Source organism: Chionomys nivalis, chromosome 23 (assembly GCF_950005125.1).
Source record: "Chionomys nivalis chromosome 23, mChiNiv1.1, whole genome shotgun sequence".
Classification (NCBI taxonomy): Eukaryota; Metazoa; Chordata; class Mammalia; order Rodentia; family Cricetidae; genus Chionomys; species Chionomys nivalis.
The window spans coordinates 4,441,146-4,461,082 of record NC_080108.1 but is presented as its reverse complement, the minus strand read 5'-3'; positions in this window follow the sequence as shown (position 1 = coordinate 4,461,082).

Below are 19,937 nucleotides of genomic sequence, written 5' to 3'. Positions count from 1 at the left end.
GATGTTTCGGCGTGAATCTTGGTCTTAGAATGGAGAAGCAGTGTAGGATTTAAAGTCTGGTATACATTTATAGTCTACATAAGATTCTTTGGTGTAGGTGAAGGAGTTGTATTGAAACTGTAACAAAGGCCATAGCTACAGCTACTCCCTCCGATTACTTCTTGCAGAGTTGCTTTCAGAAATATTACACAAATTGCTCACAGTAACTAAATTTGTTAGTACGTACGTTGTGAATGCATTTTAGTGGGAGACATAATGATATCTGGAAAACATTTTACAAAACAATGTAAGGCTTATTTGTTTGTTAAAAAAATTAGCTTAGGACATAAAGAGGACCCATTTTACAGATGAATAGAATATATAGGTATGCAGTGTAACTCTATAAATAGTCGAGGGGACCTATAAGGCTATTAAACAACCCAAATCTTAGTTCCACGTTCTCCTTCCACACTGTCTCTCCAGGCTTCTCATCTCCGTGTTACCTTTAAAAAGCTGTTGAAGGATTTGATGGGATTATGTTTGAACACGTGTATAGATAAAACTTCATAAAATTAGCTAGGTGGTATATTTTGTGTCTCTGCATAGATTTATGGTTGGGAACTTATATGGATCCATGTGCATAATGTTGAAAATATTCTGCCTGCTTTAAACTTGGCACACATAGTCTACTAGCATGGTGACTCCTGTCCTCACCTAAATATCAGTGAGTGTGTTGTCCTGAGTTGATGATGCTTTAGACTGCCTTTGTTTTGGGTACATTCAGCCCTTTAGACTTCAGAGAAGGAAATGGCACATGCGTACATTCTATAGGGAGGAAGCCAGAGTTTGGAGAACAGAAACAGCCATAACTCATTTCTATCATTTTTCTATCTGACCAGACTTGTTTCATTGCTGAGTGACTAGAGATGACTCCTCGAGGAGTCAGTAAGGGAACGAGATTAAAGTGGATTGTGTGTTGGGGGGCGGGGAGTCTACTTCAAATCCACATAACCACTTAGTTCGGTTCTCCACCATCCTCCAAATCTTATTCCCACTACAGTGACCAGATATCATATTTAATACATTGTAAGGGTTTTCTTAACAAGCTACACTTAAATTGCTAAAACTTTGAAGTCCAGGAGCTGAGAGAGAGAAGGGTTAGTGGTTAAGAGCACTTGCTGACCTGGCAGAGGACTTGAGTTAGTTCCCATCAGTCATATAGGGTAGCTTAACTGCCTGTAACTCTGCCTCCAGATGTGCTGATGCTTTCTCTGACCCCTGAAAACACCAGCACTATGTACACAGATACACATAAAGCTAAAATAAATCAGAGAGAGAGAAAGAGTGAGAGAGAGAGAGAGAGAGAGAGAGAGAGAGAGAGAGAGAGAGAGAGAGATCTAAGCACACTAGAGAAGCCTGTCCTTTTATCCTCAGCCGGCTTAAAACCCAGTATCTGACGCTTTGGTCACACTGTGCCACTTGGTCTCCTACAGCTGGGAAGACCACCGGGTTTGCCCATCGGATGTCTTCACCCAGTCCCTGACAGCTAGAAAAGCACGCCAACCCAGAATCATCCACTTACTTACAGGCCAGAGTCTTCTGCGATTATTTTTGTAAGGCTATGGCACAGTGGTTCAGCCTGACCATTGCGGTTGACAACACCATTTGGTAATGCCAGAAGGTAGGAACCCCTAACTCTTCTGTTAAGAAGACACTTGCTTCAGTTCTATAGCTGCGTTCTTCTTACCCCTGCATAGTTTTCAGGGACTAGAAGAGTTAACAAAGCAATATTTATAATCTCATTTATTTTTTTGTTAGCCCGTATTTTCCCCTCAACTTTGGCACCTGCTACCACTTGTCTGATAGGAGAAAACAAAAGAGCAAACATTGTTAATGAGAACGCTCAGACACAGCTGAGATGCTCGGCACTCAACAGCTTTCTTGTTCCATAAACATGTGGACACATGGTTTGGATTCGCTCCTGCATATTTATGACACGGTTGTAGTTCACTGATTAGAAATGGGTTTCTGCTTGCTGTGACAGGCTGGAAATGGAAAGACTAAAATGAATGCTTGTAGCCGCTCAGTAGGTTTGTTGAGAACCTACTATGTGGGCTAGACTGAGCGTTTCAACTGCATTGATCTGCTTGCTCTTGACACTTCCTTTATCAGTTTGGTGTTATTTCTGTTCAGTTTTTGCATGAAGTAGGGATCAGAGGAGGGCGACTAACAACCCAAGGTTAATCAAAAGTCTGGGAAGAAAGGGAAGAGGTAGTGGCTTGAAGGCCAAGAGTCTGAAGAACTAACTCAAGAAACCAGACTTCCTGGATGTTTACATTCTCTTTTATGTCCTTAGCTACTCTTAGTTTGGGTTTCTAATTCTGTGAAGGGGCGCCATGACCCCAGAAACTCTTATAAAGGAGAAAATACTTAATTTGGGTGGCTACATTCTCAGAGAGTTAGTCCATTATCATCAGGGTGCATCATGGTGGCACACAGGCAGACATACTGCTGGAGGAGCTGAGAATTCTACATCTTGACTCTCAGGCAACAGGAGGTGATATGTGTCACTGAGAATAGTTTGAGCATAGGAGACCTCAACCCACCTCTTCAGTGATACACTTCCTCCAACAAGGCCACGCCTCCAAATAGTGCCACTCCCATTGGAGTGGCATTTTCTTTCAAACCACCACAACTGCCCTGGCCTGAAAACTGTCTGCTCACAATTCTTCAGTTTGGGGCACTATGAGTAGATTTCCTAGAAATCCACAAAGTTTTCTGTTTTGTGTTTTCTCCATATCTATTGGGAAGATGAAAGCCTTAAGGAAACCTAAATCACACACTGATAAACTAAATACATAATATGTCTCTTCTGGGACCAGGACACTATGGAAATGGCATACTGTCATCAGGATTAAACAGCTCTGGACTCAGTGTTAGGTTGTTATGTCTAGACTACTGCAACCTAGTAAAAGCCCTGTTAGTTCCTATTTTCCCATTTCTGCACTAAAGGCATGACATATGACGTTTACCACCACGTCTCTCTGTTTCTCGTACCCTGGTTTTGCATCCTAATATTTGCACCCGTATCCCATTAATAACCAAGACAAATGGTCCAGTGGGATACTTCAGAGGGTAAAAGCACTTACCACTTAAGCCTGATGACCTGGGTTTGAGCCCTGGTACTTAACAATGGAAAGAAAGAAAGGACTCTGAAGGGTTGTCCTCTGACTTCTAAACACAGGCTATGAAATATGCAGATCTTCACACACACACACACACACACACACACACACACACACACACACACCACACAAATTCTCACCATGATCAAGACAATTGTATAGCCCTCTTGCACTTCTGCCATGGGTGAATGTTAATGCTCTCTATATTGACAAGAAATGAAAATTCCTTTGTGAAGTCCTTGCATTGCTTCCAATGTGCATTTACTTTGTCATGGCAGAAATTCTGCTGCAGTGGTCAAACCAAACATTAGTTTGAATTGTCTTCTGCAGCAAGAAGCCCTGTAAGTCTGGGACATTTGCTTGAAGTTGTGAAGGTGGGCTTCTTTGCCCACCTAGTCGAGGTAGGAATTTCACAGGGGGTCATGTCCTTTTCAGTTTGTGTCACTAAAGCTTTTCTCCAAGTCCCTGACTAGTGACTTTCTTTTAGGCTGTCAATAGGAATTATGTCATAAACTAAAAAGAAGACTGGGAAATTTCACTGTTTTAACAGTGCATCTGGTCACCATGAACTTAATTATGTGTTTGTTAGCAAGGAAGAAGATGAAAATAGATATTGAGGAAATGTTTACGGTGTATGCCCCAGTTCCAGTCATCCTGCTGGCATCTTGGTGATCTCTGTTTATATATCTAGAATCGAAGCAACGGATTCCAGGTGACAGCGACAGCGCTTACATTGTTCTTGAGACTTGGTGTCCCTCGAAAGGCTACGTCTTCCTCAGGACATGGGAAGGCACATTCTAGACCGCTCTCTTTATGTCACAAAATATTTGGATGTATTCCAGGCACCATTCCAAGTGCATAGAGTTTTATAGCCTCTGGTTCCACAAAGGATGAGTGGGAGAGTTGGATGGGACAGGTGGTCAGTTAAAGTCCTTCTGTTTTCATTATGTGATGTTGTCTACAATACTACTGAAAATTTGCAAGAAGGAATCTCAAATATGAGAAACACTTTTAGGTTCTATGATAGTGCAATTTCAGACCATGGCCCCACTTGGACTAGCTGAGGGTTTTCAAGTTGGCATTAAATCAGAGCAGACTGTGAGACATAGACCAACCGCCCTTTCTATGTTTACTCTAATAGAAATCTAATAATAAATATTTCAATGACAATATCATACAGTTTGTCAAGCACTCCATGCCTACTCTCTTCTTGGCTCTTCCAATAACTCAGGCTGATTCTTACTCTAACATAGGAGTGAAAATGTAATCATCTAGGGTGTTTAATGCAAAGGTAATGTTGAAATTAAAGTTTTAAACGCATGCTTTCAAATATAAACTCCCATATTCTTTCCATAAGCTCGGTGTCTATGTTTTTTCATAATGCAAGCAAAATATAAAGCAAAGATGCATTCTAAAAAATCAAATTTTTATTAAGCAGCATCTAAATATCTCATCTTTTGACAAACTTTTATCAGGAACTATTCAAAATGCTTTCTTTCCTTTCCTTTTTTAAAATCAGAAAATTATTAATCAAGTTATTTGAGGGGAAAAACAATTTTTCTCTAATGAATCACTTGACATTTTCTTAAACCAAACTGCTGAAATTAGTGCTATTATTTTTAAATAGATAATTAATAACCAATTGGCATGCAAATCAAAAGATTTTTTAACATGTAACATACTAGAAAAATATCTACTGGCTAAATCACTCTTGTTAATAGCATTGTTGACAGAGATTTTCTTAGGATATACTATGAAAAAGACCTTGTAACAGACACTGTGGGATGTGCGTGTGTGGTGTGTGTGTGTGTCTTTCAATGCCTTACACCTAATAAGTGTTCACATATTTATATAACTGGTAAGGAAAAGGAGAGGTAAGAGTAGAGAAAGGGAAATTTATTAATTTGAATTAAAGAAATCTTAACCACTTCCCCTTTGGGTGTTGTTTCAGTTTTCTGAGAGAAAAAATGCCTAAAAAGAAGTATGGGTATTCTATCTTCCACCTCTAAGCCTATCAAAACATATGGATTATTCTCAATACGTTCTCATTGAATCAAATAGTTTTTTTTTCTCCACAACACTTTTTTTTAAATAAATATTTTCCATGTCCAGGTACCTTACATTCTGAACATATCCCCCATATTGGGTAATATGCATTCAGCAAAAGGAGTTTGAGATTAATCCCTACTGAATGCACTGTCTGTTCTTGTGAACTGTAATCTTGCTCTCACTAGTCTTAGTCCCATGAACATACCTGGGCCGGAGAGCTGGAAACAGGTCCCATCGAATGGAAGCACTGCTGTGCAATGGGCAGATGCTACATCCTTAAGCACAGCAGCTGTTTCCTCCTCTTCTCCCTCCCAAGCACCCTTTTGTTCTTTTCTAATTAGTTACGGATAAGAAAAGTCGAAATGTGCCTTTTGTGGTCTTCAATGAGTCAATCACTCATTATTCCCTTTTACTGAGGCATGGAAACAAAAGGTTGCAAGATGATTATCATCCTCATTACAAGAATCTAGGCATGGAAAAATGGGTCCTTTTGGGATTCCTTTGCCTTCTTTGTCCAGGACTAAATCTCAGAGTGGCAGAATGTTGACATGGATATATATTTCAGTGACAAAGGAGATGGTGAGCTTTATCAGGTGATTAGAACAGAAATTGCAGCTGATAACAAAAAATGGGGCAAATTTTCACTTTTTCTAACTCTCAGAAATGAAAAGGAGTTATAATAGTTATTAATCTATTGAATGTTTCCATTGCAACTGCAATGCCTTGAAAATTAGGACTTCAATTATTTTTAATGGACTAAGACAGACACAACAATGTGATGTAATGAATACAGCAAAATTGGTTCCACAGATACAACATTACTAAATGGCCCTGGACACTGTACAGATAAGACATGGGTACAGAGAACACCAGCATCAATTAATTGACACTGTGTTATATTCGGTGTGTCTGGGTAATAATCGTTCCTTGAAATAATTTTATGAGAATAATGCTAACCCGTTTTATTTTAAGATGCATGTCTTTTCTGATGTGACTATGAATTTTGTGTAAATTTCCCATTGTAGAAAACATTGTTAGGAGGCCTTTAAAGCACTTATCATGATATTTCTGCTCATTCGTCCCAAAATGGTACTGTCAGGCACAGCTGCCTTTGACTTTGGTGGGAGAGGAAAAGAGCATAGTGGCAGTGTCATCTAGAAGACCAAGAAGACATGCTGGTCTGAACACCTGTGGTTTAACCTCTCCAGAGCCTTTGCCACCAAGACTGAGACTGCATACTCCCTGGGTGTCTTCTCTCACACCGAGAGCACAGCCCTCCAGAATATCAGATGTCAGCAGGAATCTTCTACTATATTTCTGGTTTGAATATCTCTGCTTCTGCTTTAGGGAAATAAATAGAGATCTATAAAGAGTGTCCTGACCACTTTCCTTATTTTCAGAAGAAAATTGGTGCTTAAAGAACATATGTAACACACTCAATGTCATCGAATAGTCAAGATGGTTTCCCAATCTAGTTAGGCTCATTTCAAGTTTAATGGGATTTCTGTTGGGTTACAACCAGGTTGTCTTTGCAAAAACCATTCTTCTCTGGGAATTAATTTTCACCAAATAAGAAATAAGAATGGATTGACTAGATGAAATGGGTTAACTAGAGTGGAAGTAATACATTATATACCACATCTTTTTATATAAACATAGGGTATAAATCTATCAATTAAATTAATGTAAACATGTAAATTTAGCTTTTAAATATTTTTCAGGTGACCAACTAAAGGCAGACAGATAGAAAGCACGTCTAGAGTCACACAGTCAGAGGTAGCCCGAGTGATGTGATTCAGAGCTTGGATATGCCAGGCTCCTTCTTGGAACTCTTGGGCTTCCATACACTCATGTACGAACCTCCTTTGTGCATGTGAAATTGTCACAGGGAAGATGCTGAAGATTGATCCTCATGAGCCACCATCACTGTGCATTGTCTTGACTGCCTGTGGCTCATTGGTTGTTATGTATTCCTTCTGCCACCAAGTTAAATGTAACCACACAGATAATAGCTTGACCCAGGGACAGAAGAATCTGTATGAAGTAAGGTGACAGTTTTAGATCCCATAATCTGCCATTGTCATCAAATATCCACCCTATCTGCTACAACATAAACCTAGACCACCATACCACATGGGGCTAGAGACTACGGTTCTAGTATATAAATACCAACTCTTCGATCACTCTTCCAGATGCCTACAACTCTACAAGCTGTCTCTCTGGATTTTCCCTAAGATTAAAGGATTCCCTCTCCTGTTAAAAATTTTCCATATATTTCCTAATTGGTTTGTTTTGTGGATGAATCCTAACTCATGGAACACACTATCGCTTTCATCAGAACAAAACTAAGACATGGTTGCAAGTTTGAACACAGAACTCTAAAAGCAATGCCCAAAGCTGAGGGTAGGGAAGCGGATGATTACAAGAGAACCCTATCCGGGTCTATAGTTAATGAACAGATTCACATTACTGAGAAACATGGAGATTGGCCTCTGTGTAAGATCACAGTGCCATTAACCCACAGTGACAGATACAATTATTGAAAACTTAAGTCAGTGTAAACCGCTTCTTTGGGGGCATTTCTCTGAAAGGTTAATGAAATGATAACTTGTAAAAATAGAAAATAATGAGGAACTTTACAGTATGATCTTGGCTTGTGTTTTATGACTTCTATCTCATTATGGTCAGTAACTAAATGTGTTTAAAGCATAGTTATTGACGTAGCGCTTTAGCGTCTCAGCTCTGCCACTGACAACCATGTCATAGTCACCAGACATTCTACTTTCACTAAACATCAATTTTCCTAAGAGGAAAATAAACAATAGTATCATTATCAACCTTATAGAGTTGTGTGGATATTTTTATTATGTCCTATGTAAAGAACTTAGCACTCTCTCTTTTGGCGTACTCTTCTCTTGACTCTCAAATGTCAAGGATTATAAGTCACATTGTCAAAGATAAAAGAAAATTTGTGGTACAAAGAAACCCAGCTGAACTGAATATGTTCTTGGGTGACAAGGGACTTTGATACAGGGGGTTATGTTTCTGAGCAAAAATAATAATTATGTTGTTATTGGAATGAAAGAAATAATGATAAAAATTTAATATATACAACTCATTCTTATGGTCATTAGATTTAGCATTTTGTGTCCATATGGTAATAGGCAATACCTGTCAGTTGAAGTTTTATCTTCCTGAACTACAAGGGATGAAAGGCACTACTGCCTGAATAGCATATCCTAAACAGAGATGCACTGTTCTCGTGTTATACACTGCCGCCTCTGCTTAGAATCTATCCAGAAGTTGTCCCAACACATGGAGGCAGGTTTTCAAGAGGTACCCTAGTCCCTAATACATATTTGCTATGATATTGTTGGGTAAGTGGTCTTCTCTTCAGATAACTTTGATCCCAAGCATAGAAGTTCTGGTGTGTGTGTGTGTGTGTGTGTGTATGTGTGTATGTGTGTGTGTTTACAAAAGTCTATGCCTGTTTCTGTTTCTTCCCTGTCCTTTGAGAGTTTGGTTGAGAGAGTTTCGGCTGCCCATTTGCACAGAAGAGCAGTTGTCTTGACAAAGGATGCGAGCCAATCAGAGGCATGCAGTTCAACTGAGTTCTGAAGAGTATTTATTTCACATGAGAGATTACTTGACACATGTCCTCTTTAAAAGTGCATCTTACATCCCAAACACACATTATCCATTTCAAGCTATTTGCCAAGGAGAGAAGAACAAGAAAATCTGTATTGCAAACCTGTAAGAGCCCTTTATCATTTAGATGTATTTAATTATATTCTTTTCCCTAGGCGTAATTAGTGTACATACTTTAACATCCTTTCCTATCATTTAATATATTGTAATCACTTTTCTACATGATTGCACAGAAACTCCCTGGAATAACATTCACAGCCTCTTGTATTCTCACTTTCCTACTCAACTCTCCTTTTTCTGCCAGTATCATATTCGTCTCCATCATAGAGAGATAAGCGCTGCTGATCATATATAGCTCTGTCTTCCTAACCCACCTTCCACTTTCTTTACCATGTGTATCATCCAATCTTAACTTTTGCCAGAGGATCCAGCCATATCTTTACGGGAGGGGTCCAAACCTAAGTGTTCAAAAGAAGCAGTTTTAAAGTCAGTGCCTCTTACAGAAATATGGGTAGATTTGAGATGACGAGAAAAAGTTGGTAAGAAAAGAGTTGTTCATCAGCTCTTCAGCTACTGCCAACCTGGAAGTTCTCACTCCTTTCCACCCCTTACAAGATTTCTGGTTCACAAGCTGTGAACCAGAGCCAAGAACCCTAGAGAAGGTACCACTTATTATGGCTATAGTTACAACTGTTACTGAGACACAATCACAGCAAAGAAGGACAACAAAAGATTCTCTGTTTCATTTTTCACCCTTTCTCCTATTTCTTGTCCTCATTTTCACTGGCCAAGCCCTAATTTCACAAACCAAAAGGCCAGGATGCTTTATACTCTCTTCTGTAGGTACCATCTGCTGGCACAAGCTGCCAAAAAAATGTCAAATAATTGACCTGAAGTAAGAACAAGAGACCCTTCCCAGATGGCTTTCCCTTATCCTTGGAGGTTCGTCAGTGAAGGTATTCGGTGAAGGAAGCGATGGTGTGGTGGCTATTGTGTTCTCTAGGAGTTCTCATTGTCCCCTGTACTCACTGCAGGACAATAGTTTTCATAGACGATTAGAACCTCTTACAGGGAGTCTCCCCTGGTAAAAATGCTTTTCTCAAAGGTCTGGTGACTTGACTTCAACCCTGGAACCAATGTGAAAAGCTGCATACAGTGGGGTGCATGAGTAATCTCAGCACAGAAAGTCGGGGACTAGAATTGGTTAGAAGTTCACCATCCAGATAGCCTAAGTCCTCTTAATATAGTAGAAATAAGAGAAATTCCGCCTCAAGAACAAGGTGGGAGATTTAGAAGGAGGAGGAGGAGGATAAAGAGGAAGAAAAGTAAGGGGAGGACAGGGAGGAGGAGGAGAAGAAGATACTTCTAGAAAGTTACCCTCTTAGTTATCTACATGTGTATCATAACATCTATAACATCTGTGTTCTCTCCCTCCCTCTCTCTCTTTGCCTTCTTCCGTTTCTCCCTTTCTCTCTCCCTTGCATACAAACACAAAATAAATAAATAAAGTAAAATTTAAAAATCTCTTACAATCAGTCTTATGTCAAGTGTTCATGTAGTATCAAGCATGGAATCTTGAGTGTCATACACTCTTCATGAATATATATATACATATATTATATGATAGATATTAATATATAACATATATATGCATGAGAATTATATATATATTCATGACGTGTGTGCACACACATGTGTATATTCTATAGAGTCTCCCTTATGTTAGTCTTAATAGAAGCACCATACTATACCTAAACTTTTGGCCTTCAGTTGATTTTTTTCCTTTAGTTACACGCTATTCATTATTTTGGAGTTGGTACATTTCTCCATCAGAGTATAAACTCTTTGAAGGCAGAGGCTAGGTCAACCGTTACTTTTGGATGTGCCTTTTTTCTAATTATAGACACACAATCCGTTGTGTACTTCAGTACCATAGGTTCTGAAATCACCCAAGTTGTTGGGATATCTCTTGTTCCCCCAATAGCTCTTTCATGTCCTCCGCAATGCTCTTACTATACCACCACCCTCCTTACGAAAGACCCCAGCATTTCCCTCTCACAGGAAATAGAATTCACTGCACCACAAGCAACTGAACCTCACAAGCTACAAACCAACAAAATTACGGACAAACTAAAGAACCCTGGCTAGCTCTCAGGGAGCTGCTGAGACTCTGCCTGGTCCTTTTACCCAGCCCTTGCTATCTCATTCTCTTGGACTCCAGGGTTTAAAGTTATCTGTTTAAAAGGAGAGCGAATAAGTGGGTACCTGTCTGGATTCCTGCAGCTCTTGCTCTACTGTTTCACTGAAGGACCCTACCCCTACCCTTGCCTCAAAGCTCTTCTCTGAGTTATGTCCTTTCTCTGACAGCAGAACAGTTTGGGCTTCTTTGTTTCTATCCAAATGCTACAGGCTGATCCCCTGCCCTAAATACATTGTCCCTAGACACCGTGTTTTTCATCTTCCTATTTTCTCTGCTAACCTTTGCTATGTTCATCTTTCATTTGGAATCTATTAAATCCAGATCACACATCTTGATTGATGTTGAACAAAATCATGGTGGATGTTGGTACTCAATAAAAGGTGAGGTGGTTGTAGACACAAGACAATGGCTTAAGATGTTCTTTGAGATTGTGAAGATAGACACAGGAAGCAACGGGGTATGCAATGCGGAGGCAAAAGAGAAACATGAATTAGATGAGTGAGAAGAGGAAGAGGTAAGGAGAAAGGGAATAAAGGATGATAAAATTTGGTACAAGAGAGCAAAGAGGAACGGGTTAAGATAGAGCGTTTATAGATATATAAGAAAAGTATCACTTAAATTGGTGTTTCTCATTAAAAGGACCACTTTTCAGTTTAGCTTCCTAAACTTTGAAAGTGGCATGACTTCAGCATTTAGCGAGTTGTACATTATAAATAGGCATGTAAATGGCCCAGCATGGGGCCCAGAGTGGGAGGCAGCTTTTGGCAGAGGTAATAATGAAGTGAATCCCATTAGTGATGGAAAGGCAATTAAGAAAATCCTCAATGAAGCTCCGTATCTGAACATCTAGCTGAAACATTGGGATTTGGGAGGGGAAAAGGTTAAGCACTAGGAGGCTGTTTATAATGACTTTAATTAGATGGAAAATGAATTGTTTTGCTCTTTTTTTTTTCTTTTTTTGAAGTCTCTCTTGCTTTTCAAAGGTAACAGCCTTTGTAACAACACTGAGGTGCATGTCTCAACTGTATCCTCAGCTGCAGGAGGTGTTTGGATTTTAATCACATGGTTCTGATCCCCACAAGAACCACGTGTTGAGGCCATGTCACTTGGCCAAAGCTCATTTGTTGATGAGGAAACTCAAAGCTGCTAACATGATGCAGACCCTCTCTCAAGACAAAACCTCACTAATGCATTTAAGCCCCAGTAGAATGTGGTACTTTATATGTTTGGGAGATACAATTTGTTAAAGAATGACATGAAAAAAATTAAAGACTCCTACAATCAGAAATAAACTGTTACAATACAGAAAAAATATGTGTATAAATTGCCTTTAATCTTAATTTTTTATCATTTTATGCAAACAGATGGCAGAAACCATATTATTATTATAGGTAATATATGATATGATAGTTGAAACTCACAAGCAGGATTGCTATCTTCAAAACCATTTTTGAGGTATTACTACTACAGATAAAAAAAAAAACTTAATTGATTCAAAATTAAGTGATTGTCACTTAGTTAGAAAATGGCACAGATGTTATGAAGACTGAAGTGTTAAAATATCATTGTATACCTCCCCAGAGTTGTATCGTACTTACCCATAAGGAACAGCAGCAACGGTTAACTCTGGGCTCCCTGGGCCCCTCAGCCATGTGATCTCTGTGGAAAGAACTGTAAAGAGACACCAAGTAGCATAGAAGAAAGGGAGAATTTATTGTAGAGTACAGCAAAGCGCCTTCTCTGGGGTGGGAGTGTACAATGGCCGAAGGAACCAGTGCATCAATCCACCATTTTAGCCAGCCTTTCTATTTCTCAGATCTCGAAAGTCTGCAATGATTCCTGGAGTGGTTTTGCTCTTTTTCTTGCCCAAGTGACTTATAAGCCCCATTAGATGTAGTCTTACTGGGGAAATATTGTATCTTTGTTTATCTCCTTGAAGTTTCTGGCTAGAAAGCAATCTTGGAAATTTTAAGGCTCCCAGAGAGAGATTTGGGTAAGTATTTATTAATGACATACCAGACAGTTCAGGATGTCATGTCTCTTCCCAGTCCTAGAGATATGGCTTGGGTCCCATTCCTTTGACCAGTAACGACACTTGCGGTGCTGGTTCTTGGCTATTGATTATGAGGGAAGGCCCAGCCCTAGCAAACCCAAGCCTTCTGGAATCTGACTAGCTATATAACGCCAATAGCCTTAGAGAATATCCAACACAGCAAACGAGAAGCCAGTGACCAGCGCCTCTTCTGATACTATTGGGTTTTGTGGCTAGAAGCAGATCCCAGCTGGAAGGCACTGAGCAGACCTGGAGGGATATAGAGAAAAGAATGGATCGGACTGGAGGGGTTCAGTTTTTCTGCAGAGTATACAAAGATTCTCCAAGTGACTGGAAAGTATCAGTTATTTTTAGTTCTAAAAGTAACCTGGAGGTAGGACAACCCTCACCCAGCTGGTAGACACATTTCCATGGTAACCCATGAGCAGGTAGAGTTTAATGCAAAGGCACCATCTACAGAACACTGACTCTCAGGCCTGCCTGCACAGTCGAACCACCAGGGAGGTTTTAAGAAATATCAAGGCTTTGTGTCTACCCCAGAGGTTCTGATTTAATTGGTTTGGGGCACAGGCATGTCATCAGGATTTTTCTTAGGTGGCTCAAGTGATCCTATTATGTGACTTCATTGATCAGCTTTGTAAATGTGCTCCTCCCTAATTCTGTATGGCCTCTGCTGTTTTATCGCCAGGCTGAACTTAAGCATCTTCATTTACTCTAGGGTTCCAATTTCCTACTCTTTACCTCCTTCCTCCCTTCTTGTTTTCACTCTCCTTTTTCCTTTCTCTCCCTCTTTCCCTTCCAAAAAGACCTGCCATTCAGTCTTGTGTGTTACTCAGTGCCGCCCTATTTAGGTTTGTGTAACTACTCAAGTTCACCTACATTTGAAGCAGGGCAGGAACAAAGACCCGGATCTCTTTGCCATCAAGAAGATATCACCTGTACCGTTCTACCTAGCGTCTCATTAAGCACTGGCTGGATTCAGATCTTAAGCAGAAGCACTAGGCAATGAGCTGATAGGACCTTCTAAAAGTTGTGGAGCCCACTCTTTAGAGCCAAATAAGTAACATGTATTCACCGTTTTCTTGGCAGATGCTGCTTCTGTGGCAGAGTGAGGAGATGCTCTGAAATTGATCTTTTCTTTCACTGAAAGGTAAGGGTGCTATTGCAAGTGATGGCATTGATTCTGAACAATTGCCAATTTTTTTTCCCTTTTGGTTTATTCGTATATCTTTTGTTAAAAGTCACTTTAATAAGCTTCTCTTTTTAAATCACGAAGACGGTTTCAGGTTGTATTATATTCTTGTATTTTCAAAGGGGGAGAAAGGTAGTGAAGGAAGAAAAGAGCTTTTTTTCTTGGGGCAATGATATTAATCACAAGATGCTGTGATTAATTAACTCGAACTGAGCTGCGACAGAGGAGGGCTGCAGAGGGAAGCCTGTGAGATGCTGCCCAGGGTCGGGAGGATGGGGTGCTCTGTCCCCTGAGTTGGTGACCTCTATCTAGAGGCTATCAGTCTGAACCCTGAGGGGCTGGATGGCATGCTTCGGTCTGAAAGGACTATGAGACAGATGAAGACATTGTGCTAAGTGACAGCTTTTGTCCTGTTGATGTGCCTCTTCTAAGTTGTGGTGGAACTTAGAGAGTCATGGGTGTCAGGGAAGCAGGACAAACTTGACTGTAGGAATCTGATTGTAGATGCTGGCCTTGAGCGCATAGAGGACAGCCAAGAGAGAGTGTCATGGTATGGTGTGAACGATATGCTGGGAGCTTGAAGAATGCTCAAGGGACAGGCTCTCTGAGCTTGCCTCAGACTTCTGAGTCTGTCTCAAGAGAGAAAGCTCATTTTGACTCCCATTTGCTATGATGGATGGCCGATGTTATTAACCTACTCTGCGTAGTGATGTTCTGGAAGTGGACTGGACAATTTTCTGTTTTGTCCTGCTGTCTCCTTGTGCACAGCAAGGTGGTTGTCACAGCACCTACCTTATGATCCTGAATAGAACAATGTCCGCCATCTCTAGCCTTGCTTGCAATGACCAAACTGGACACCGCAAATGATGTGGACAAAATTGCATCTGTTATTCGTTATGTGTCTTAGCAGGGAAATATTACCTGGAAGCAGTACTAAGGCTTGAGAGGCAGAAACAATGGGCAGTGTAAATTGGTCATTTAAAATCTCAGTTTTCTTTATTTTCACACATTTCCTTTCTGAAATGCCAAACCCAGCACCAATTCTCAGGGACATTGGTATAATTATCAGGCTTTGTATTCAAAGAGCTGCTTCTTGTTTATGTTTATATAAATGTCGAGCTCGTGCTTTGCCTTTTGTTTTCATGGGGTAGAATTTGGACACTTTTGGGCTCAGTAGCTACTTCTGCCAAGAAAAGAAATGAATAGGTGAGAAAGATGGTCCATTTGGTAAAGAGCTTGCCTCAAATCCCCAGAAAACATGTTTGAAAATAAAATGATGCTAATAATAATAATAATAATAATAATAATAATAATAATAATAATAAATAGAAGTATAATACTTCTGGACATGGTGGTGCACACCTGTAATCCCAGAACTGAGAAGATGGAGTAAGGACAATTCTGAGGGACCCTAAGACAACCATCATACCTAAATCAGCAGTTCAACTTCAGAATGAGAGACCCTATCTCAAGAAAAAAAAAATCCACAAGGCACCTTGACTTCTGGCCTCCATACACATCTGCACATACAAATGCATGCGCGCGCACACACACACACAATGCATCTAATTAGATCATATCTGCTATAAATGATCCACCACATATGGTATAAAAAACTAATAGACTTTATGTTGGCATGGTTTGTGACATTAAGCTGCATAACCTACTTTAACAAATATTTAAGGGGAATTCTATTTATATCTTGGTGTCCTGTCCCTTAGAAAGCACAGAGATATCCCTCAGCCATCCTTAGGAGTCAAGTATAGCTCTCTACAGTTGCCCCAGGCCAGCGTTTCCTTCTTTCTGCACAGTATAGGAAAGTCCACAGGGTGTTGAATTGTCCTTCTAGGCCTTTGGGATGGAAATGGCCTGGCAGGTTCTACCATCATGAGGGATACCAATGAATACAGCATGAGAAGGAATCTATGGGCACAAGATAGTATGCACGGAACACACAAGATAGTATACATAGAACAGGCATGAGGCCAAGGGTTTGGACCGGGAAACCAAACTCTGAAGGCAGCACAAGCTATCTCCTTCTAAAAATGTGAATCCCATTCTTAAATGAGCATCAGAAGGGCATGGAGAGCTTGGTGTACACATGGATGGAAATCCTGACCGACCTCTGGAAGTCATCATTAGATTCCAGAATGGAGCCTGAAAGTCTGTATTTCTAATGAACACACCTCCCCACCTCCACAGAGTGCTGACAGTAGACCACTCATATGGGTACTGGGTTCCTAATGTTCTTTCTCTGTCCTGTTCTGGATTTCAAAAGGGGTAGGCATAGGCTAAGCTTAAAGAAAGAAAAAAACATTAATAAACTCAATAACAGAATCTTTAGGTCCTGCACTATTTGCCAGGCAATGGTGGTACACACTTTTAATCCCAGCACTTGAGAGGCAGAGGCAGGCGGATCTCTGTGAGTTCAAGGCCAGCCTGGTCTACAAGAGCTAGTTCCAGGACAGGCCCCAAAGCTCCAGAGAAACCACGTCTCAAAAAACAACAACAGAAAAGAAAGAATCTTTAGGACTAGAGAGATGGCTCAGTCAGTACAGTACCTGGGCACAGCAAAACCTGAGTTCCATCCCCCAAACCCAAGTAGAACCTTGGTCATGGCAGCGGGCACATGTAATTTGAGTGCTCAGTGAGAAACCTTGTTGGTCAAAGGAAGAGCAAAGTAGTGAAGGGGAACACCTAGCGTCTGTCTCTGACCTCCACACACATGTATATCCATGAGCACACACACACATACAAACACACACACACACAAATACACACATACACAGAGTCCTCTTGCATGTCCAAAATTCAGAAGACTTTTATATTAAATCCTTAAATTTTATTAGAAAGCCTGTATTATTGCTGTTATGTCATGAAAGCTTGTTGAAATAAATTGAATTATACACATTTAAAATATATAACCAGGAGAGGAGTGAAATCCACGTGTTCTACCTTTAGATTCATCACACTGTTCTAAAACAGTCTGTATCTCATGCACACACTTTGATTATGACTAAGATTTTAAAGAAAACAGAAAGTTATACAATGACTCCATTCTGGCATAAACAGCACAGAGGGAAAAGAAACTGGAGAAAGCCCATGCCTGCTGTTGTCTGTCAGAACACTGACAAGTTTATTCCAGAGAACCAAACTCAAGCCTGGGCAGGTGCATCTCTTCTGCTTGTCTCCATTGTACCTGGGCCATCTGGTTTTATTCTGCTTTTCCTGGGTCCTCTGGATAGTTCAAGTTGTTTTTCTTCATTAAAAATAGAATCAGTTTTCACTAATAAGGAAAAAATATTATTTGTAAAATTGCTGAAATCATCAGTTGGATTCAGGCTAATCTGTAGAAACACCAGTCTTTTTTGACTACATAAAATGATGTTTTTCACATGCTCTGTTGCTCAGATAAGCAAATGGCAAAACCCAAGAGAAATAGGTCGAAGCATGGAGATTTCTTGCTGGTTTCCTTTAAGTTAATTTGGTTCACACCTGCTCATAATCCTTCATCTCTTTCATATTGTATTTTTCTAACCAAGAAATTTTTCACTTTAATTTCATTTTAAGGAGAATGCTGGTGTTAGCTGTGCTGTGGCATCTGTCTCTCTCCTAGTTCTTTATTCTTATACAGACTATGAAGCAAGTGACCAGATCCAAAAACAAAACCCAGACACTACGGTCTGCTGTTGGGCTTTGATGACTAATTTCTGATAATGTGTGATTTCTTAGGTCCTCAGTCACGTTGCCTTTAATTATCCCTGCTCTGACCAGGGTGTGGACAAAGACTGGCTCCTGCTTAACATAATGTGATTTACTAATTATAAGTGCTTAAGGGGAAGGCACTTTTATTAGCTGTCCAAAATAAAAGACTACAACCCCTTCCCTCTCATTCACACTTTTCTACCTCTTTTTTTTTTTTTTTTTTTTTTTTTTTTTTTTTTTTGACAATTTCAGCTTCCTAGTGCAATGCTAGCTTAATCTACAGCTTGGTCAAATTTCCAGTGCAGGGAATCGCTTACTGTACAAGGACAAGCCCATAGGAGGGAGTTCACACAGACTTCCTCCACTGAGACCCAGCTTGAGTGGTGGAAAGATGGAGGGGTCATCTCTTATGCTCTTGCAGAATTCTCTTTCTGAAGAAGACTTTTCTGCTGCCTTAAACTGATAGGAAACAGGGTGTGTTTTAGAGACTCTCTAAGTCTATTGATTTGGTTCTGCAGTGTATTAACAGGCCATAAGTTATTGAAGCCTGTGTAAACCAGGCTTGTAATTCAGCTTCTCCATCTGAGCCATGCGACCCACAGGGAATGGAATGAAAGCTTCGTGTCTCTTATTGATTTGAATCGGGGGAGCTTCCCTGCAAATCACAGACTGTTGTTTTTACATGGCCAATACGAAAACTAAATTTAACTTGTGTTGTATAAGCCACTCATAGTCCCATAGGTGGTAAGCAGCCAAGTCAGGTCTGCCCAGACCTTTAGAACTGCAGAGGGAATAAAGGTGAAGCCACAGAGGGGCAGGAGACGGACTAGAGCAGCGGGCATGTGGGTCCAGTCTTTGCGATTTAAAAGGAGTGCACATGAGAGATTGTCGGTTCAGTGCGTCCGTGACTCAGTGAAAAAGGAATGCTACTCTTTCCTAAGAGTTGTAAGAGGACTAAATGGAGTCTAAAGTTCCCAGTATGTGCAAAGACCCAGGTTCAGCTAGCTAAGACATAGCACAAGTTCAAGGATATCTGAGGCTCTTAACTTACTCATTTATTCAGGAAGCCGTGGCAAGGCATCGGGTGTCTCCATAATCTGTGCATTGGCTAGAACTCTATCCCCTTGAATGGTCATGAGCTTAAATATGCCTCACTATGGACTGTATGGCAATGTGAGTCTACCTTTGCTCAGTTCAGAGTTTCATGAAGAGTCGTAGTCTGTCATCATGACTTAAGTTCTCTAGCGAAGGGATGGCCTTGGCACTCTGGACAGGAGAGAGAAGCAATCAGCTAGAACTAGTGAGAATGTCACCATTTCTCACAGAACCAGAGCCCTTAAGTTCGAATGGGAATTATTCAGTGCACCCTGCGGACTGAGAACGCCTACTGTGGAGAGACACACCTCAGAAACAGAGCCATAAAGACTTCTGTATTCACAACAAATAAGGACGGCACGGAAAAAGAAAGCATATCACGGTGTGACAGGCAGTACTGCAAACTATGCTAAGGAATTTGGAATTAATCTCAGGAGCAGTGGAAAAAACTGGATTATTCTCAGTAGAGAAAGGCCACCATGAGGATTCCATTTTCTCTTGATTTTTTTTGTTGACTTTCTGCAGTATCTTTTTCTTCTTCCCACTATGAATAAAATTGAAACCAGATGATTCCTTTCTAGAATCAAAAAGAATAGATACTGTGACAGTATCGGTGGTAATAAAAGGTCAGGGGAGACACGGGAAAGCTGTGGAGGATAAGAAATTAACTCAGTGAGTGTTGATCAAGCATGAGTCACATTACAAAAATTATTTAGTTATCTAGAACTAGAAGTACATTCATAGGGCCTTCTGCCCTTCTATGGCCTTTCATTCTTGTATAAAGATGTAAAACATTAAAAAGGTACAATGCATAAATATGTGACATACATT